The sequence below is a fragment of the Mesoplodon bidens genome, assembly GCF_964165515.1.
Source record: "Mesoplodon bidens genome assembly, chromosome: 15".
In the NCBI taxonomy this organism is placed as follows: Eukaryota; Metazoa; Chordata; class Mammalia; order Artiodactyla; family Ziphiidae; genus Mesoplodon; species Mesoplodon bidens.
Genome location: NC_138171.1, coordinates 57,112,601 through 57,118,600, shown reverse-complemented (window position 1 = coordinate 57,118,600; position 6,000 = coordinate 57,112,601).

The following is a 6,000-nucleotide window of genomic DNA, read 5'->3' as shown; positions in this document are numbered from 1 at the left end:
CACTGCTTAAAATTATTCACCCTATGCTTCTTTATTCACAGCTTCATGGAGGTATAAATGAGGTATAAAAAACAGCACAAATTTAAAGTGTGCAATTCAATGAGTTTTGACATATGTTATATACAATGAAAGCATCAGCACAAATAAGATCATAAACACATCCATTGCCCCCCCAAAGTTTCTCTGTGCCCCTTCATAATTCACATCTCCTTCCTTCCCATCCCCAGGCAACCACTGATCTGCTTTTTGTTACTATAGATTACTTATCATTTTATATATATGACATCATTCAGTATGTATTCTGTCTTGTTTCTTTCACTTAGGATAATTATTTTGATATTCATCCTTTTGCTTTGTGTATCAATAGCTTCTCCCTTTTTATGTAGTATTCCACTATTGGGTATAGTATATCCCAATGAATTCGTTCCACCACTAATGGATATTGAGGTTGTTTTCATTTTGGGACCATTAGAAATAATTGTAGATAATGAAAGAAGTACAGTTAAGAAGAGATAACTTTCTTTTCATTAGAATAGAAATTTTATTAACAAAACTTAAAAAATATAAATGGTAAAAAAAAAGGAAATGAAAAACTCTATACATATGAAACAAAGACAGAAAATACACCATCATGCTTGGGAAGTGGGGCTTTGGATACTACTTTTCTTACAAATCTTCAGTCATTTCAAAAACATGTATTCCTATTTCAGGGATGAAGAGGCCAAAGCAAGGAGTTTATAGTTAATACTAAAATAATACCGAGGAATTGCCTGTATGACAGACGGGCAGAACTGCCGGGCACCCACATACCATCTCCTAGCTCCTTGTTGCTGGACGGCACAGAAACATCCTCTACTTTGGGGAATGTATTTTTATTTCCTATAACCTTTCCCAGGTCAGTGGGATACTGACATAGATAAAGGCAATTTCGTTTTGTAAAAAAAAAAATTTTTTTTTTTACAAATACTTATACATTGGGGAAATTTTGAAAAATATAAAATGATTCAAGTAGAAATAAAGATTATTACTTACCCCACTACCCAGAAATGACCATTGTTAATGATTTGCCGGTTGCGTTTCCTTTTTTAAATTTTATTTATTTATATACTTTTTGGGCTGCGTTGGGTCTTCGTTGCTGCCTGCGGGCTTTCTCTAGTTGAGGCGAGCAGGGGCTACTCTTCGTTGTGATGCGCAGGCTTCTCATTGCGGTGGCTTCTCTTGCTGTGGAGCACAGGCTCTAGGCACGTGGGCTTCAGCAGTTGTGGCGTACGGGCTCAGTTGCGCCGCGGTATGTGGGATTTTCCCAGACCAGGGCTCGAACCCATGTCCCCTGCATTGGCAGATGGATGCTTAACCACTGTGCCACCAGGGAAGCCTGTGTTTACTTCTTTTTGACATCAGTTTTAGGGAGAGTAAGAGGTTTTGCCTTGTTCATATATGCATGTATTTTAAATTATCTGTTGTTGGACATTGTTTTCAGTTTTTCCTTGTTATAAATGCTTCTTATTAATATATTACATCATCATTATCATGCAAAAATTTTTGGAATTTTAATTTCTGCTCTCATGTATAATTTCTAAGAGTTCTTGCTCTCCCTGACTGATCCCTTATTACAGCCTACTCTTATTTTACTTACACAATTTCTCTGCATATTGAAAATATCAATTACAAGTTGAAAGGTTTTTTTTTTTTCTGTTTCCTGCTTTTTGTCTTCCGATTCTCTGAAATCCTTTGAGCTTGTCGATCATGACAGAGACATTGCTAAAAGTTCCTAGTTTCTGGGCTCTCTCATATTTAAGAGTGAAGCACTCAGAGGCTGTGGGGTAGGGTGTATGGAATGGGGGGTTCTGTAGAGTGAGTAGGTGACATGGCAAATCACTTTCATTGTGGGGCCCACAAATGTCAGCTGAGGGAGAAGAAGGACTCTTCTTCTGCTAGGTTTCATGACAAGGAGTCTGGCAATCCCTAGCCTGAGCTGAAGGAGCTGGGGACACATTGGAAAAGTGGGACATTAAAAAAAAAATGGTTCTGAAGAACCTAGGGGCAGGACAGGAATAAAGACACAGACGTAGAGAATGGACTTGAGGACACGGGAAGGGGGAAGGGTAAGCTGGGACGAAGTAAGAGAGAGGCATGGACATATATACACTACCAAATGTAAAATAGATAGCTAGTGGGAAGCAGCTGCATAGCACAGGGAGATCAGCTCGGTGCTTTGTGACCACTTAGAGGGGTGGGATAGGGAGGGTGGGAGGGAGATGAAAGAGGGAAGAGACATGGGGATATATGTATATGTATAGCTGATTCACTTTGTTATAAAGCAGAAACTAACACACCATTGTAGAGCAATTATACTCCAATAAAGATGTTAAAAAAATTAACATACAAGGAAAAAAGAAAGGTGGGACAGCAGTAGAGTGTGCTCTTGGAAGTTGGTGATCATGATTTTAAAGGAGGCCAACCTTTTTGAGTGAGTTGCTCCAAGATGTGTGCCTCTGTGGAAAGTTCAGTTACCCCAGGCTAGTGTGTTTACCAGGCATGTAGAGTCAGAAGGAAGCAGAAGTTGGGGGTGTTCCAGCTTTGTTCCAAAAGGGACAAGAAGAAAGTCAAGGCACTCTGAGTAGTAAGGAGACTGTGGAACCGAAGAGTTGAAGAGGGCTTCCCTGGTGGCCCAGTGGTTGAGAATCTGCCTGCTAGTGCAGGGGACACGGGTTCGAGCCCTGGTCTGGGAGGATCCCACATGCCGCGGAGCAACTAGGCCCGTGAGCCACAACTACTGAGCCTGCGCGTCTGGAGCCTGTGCTCTGCAACAAGAGAGGCCGCGATAGTGAGAGGCCCGTGCACCACAATGAAGAGTGGCCCCCACTCGCCACAACTATAGAAAGCCCTCGCACAGAAACGAAGACCCAACACAGCAAAAATAAATAAATTAATTAATAAACTCTTACCCACAACATCTTCTTAAAAAAAAAAAAAAGAGTTGAAGAACACATTGGAGAATTGTCAGGTGAGAAGTACAAGAGAAAGTTAATGAGGACAAGAGGGAATGTGTGATGGGAGAGTGGGTTCCCTGAAATGATGTTTGGGGTATCATAGTAGCAGTAATGACAAGGTACAGGAAAAACCATGAAAGTGGATAACTGATATCAGAGATAAGATGGGGAGACTGCAGACTGTGACCTGGGCACCTAGGGTCTTGGATGGGTCATTTCTGTGCACATTAAAATCTGCAGGAGCTGATGTGAAAAGCCAGAGGGAGAAGCTTCAGTGATGATGATGATGATGAAGAGGGAGATCTTCAGTGATGGTTGCAAGACAGCTAAAGGTTGGTAGGTGCAGCCAGCAGGAGTGAAGTGGTTGGCCAGATGACATGAACATGAAGACACAAGGACTTCTGCAGGGGTAATTCATCTATGCCATTGGGAACAAAAACATTGCAAAAAGCAGGAAATGATTTTAAGAAGCTAGGTTTTATCTGCATATAAAAATCAATGCTCAAGAGACTTAAAATCGAAGTTTCAATGGCCTAAAAATATCAGAGTTTAGGATACAGTTTATAGCCGCCAGGTGTGGCTATGGGTCTCTCAGTCACTAAAGGCTCTGCATGGCTTCAGGTCCTCCTGCTCCTCCTCCCTGCTTCCAGGGCTTCCCTGGTGGCGCAGTGGTTGAGAGTCTGCCTGCTAATTCAGGGTACACGGGTTCGTGCCCCAGTCCAGGAAGATCCCACATGCCGCGGAGCGGCTGGGCCCGTGAGCCATGGCCGCTGAGCTTGCGCGTCCGGAGCCTGTGCTCCGCAACGGGAGAGGCCACAACAGTGAGAGGCCCGCGTACGGCAAAAAAACCAAAAAACAAATAAACAAAAAAAACGAGGAATGGGTGTGGGGGGCGGGGCTTAAGCAAGCGCGAGGTTTGGGTGGTGGCGGGGCCTATGCGCGGGACCCACAGGGCTGGAAAAGGCCCTGGGGGTGTGGGGTGTGGGGCTTAGGCTCCAGGAACAAAAGGGGCCCAGGTGAGCCCCCAACTCCTGGTCTCAGAGGGCGGGGGACCTCACCTGGGAGCCAAGCAGGCTTCCTGGGCTCGAGTGGGTGGGGCAAACACCCTCTGCTTCTCTCCCTTTGTTCCCGGAGGGCCCCTCCCGCCTGCCTCTCTTGATCTCCCTGGCCTCAGGGGTGCCGATCTTGTCTTGCCTCCACTTCTCCTCCCCCCCTCGGCCCCCCTACATCCTACCGGTTCACTCTGGGGTTCCTCCCGTCTCCTTGGGGGTCAAAGTCCCCCAGCAGCGGCTGGCAGGTGCCCTAGTTGTGGGGAGCTAACTCCGTATCTTCCCACACCGCCATCTTGATTCCTCCCCTCTACATGCCACTTTTATAACTCTAAATCTTTTGAGTACCCTCTACAGTAAGTACATTAATTCCCATTTTATAAATTAGAAATCTGAGGCTCAGACAGGTTAGGGTTGAGTGGTGGTACAGAAACAACAGAATTAGGATTGAAACTCAACTCCCTGTGGCTCTAGAATTATTCCCTTTCTGCTAACCCAGTAGATACATAGTTTGCTCACGTTAGGGCATACTTGGAACATGTCAATATCTGTGTGGTACACAGAGAGAAACTGGAAGGGATTTAGAGGCATCTATATGATATTTGTGGGTAAATTGCAAAACATTCTTTACACTCTAGAATTATATTAAAACAAAATATACCCTATTAGGTGATATTAAATATTGAATAAAATTCCCAAATGTTTTCATATTTGTAAATGAGAAGTTTGAACTTGCTTCTGTGCACATAAATTTTTCTTATCAAAGCTGTATTGAGATATAATTCATGTAACATAAAATTTACCCTTTGCAAGTGTACAATTCAGAGGTTTTTAGTATTTTCACAGAACTCTACAACCATCACCTCTAATTCCAGGACATTTTCATCATCCCAGAGAGAAACCCTGTACCCATTAGTGGTCACTTACCATCCCCTCCCTGCCCCTGACCTTGGCAACCAATAATCTACTTTCTGTCTCTATGGCTTTGCCTATTCTGGACATTTTATATAAATGAAACCTTACAATATATGGTTTTTGTGTCTGGTTTCTTTTACTTACCATAGTGTTTTCAAGGTCCATCCATGTTGCAGCATGTATCAGTAAGTCATTCCTTTTTGTGACTGAATAATATTCCATTGAATGGATATGTTACATTTTCTTTATCCAGTCATCAGCTGGTGGACAATGGGTTGTTTTCACTTCCTGTCTATTAAGACTAGTGCAGCTATAAACATTCAGGTGCAAGTCTTTTTGTGGACCTATGTTCTTAATGCTCTTGCGTGTATACAAAGGAATGGATACGGTAACTCTATGTATTAAACCCTTTCAGGAAATGACAGACTTTTCCAAAGCAGCCACACCATTTCATATTCCCACCTACAATGCAATAAGGGTTGCAATTTCTTCACATCTATCTTGTTATTGTCTTTTGGATTACAGCCATCCTAGTGGTGTGAAGTGGTACCTCATTGTGGTTTTGATTAGTATTTTCCTGATGACTAATGATGATCATCTTTTCATGTGCTTGCTGGCCATTTGTATACCTTCTTTGGGCAAATGTCCATTCTGATCCTTTCCTCATTTTAAAAATTGGATTGTCTTTTTATTATTGAATTATAAGTTTATATATTCTAAATACACATTCCTTCTCAAGTATGTATTTCCTTTCATTCTGTAGGTTGCCTTTTCACTTTTTAAAAAAATTTTTTATTTATTTTTGGCTGTGTTGGATCTGGTCTTCACCGCTGTGTGCGGGCGTTCTCTAGTTGTGGCAAGCAGGGACCACTCTTCGTTGTGGTGCGCAGGCCTCTCATTGCGGTGGCTTCCTATTGAGGAGCACGGGCTCTAGGCACGTGGGCTCAGTAGTTGTGGCTCACGGGCTCTAGAGCACAGGCTCAGCAGTTGTGGCACACGGGCCTAGCTGCTCTGCGGCATGTGGGATCCTCCTGGACCAGGGA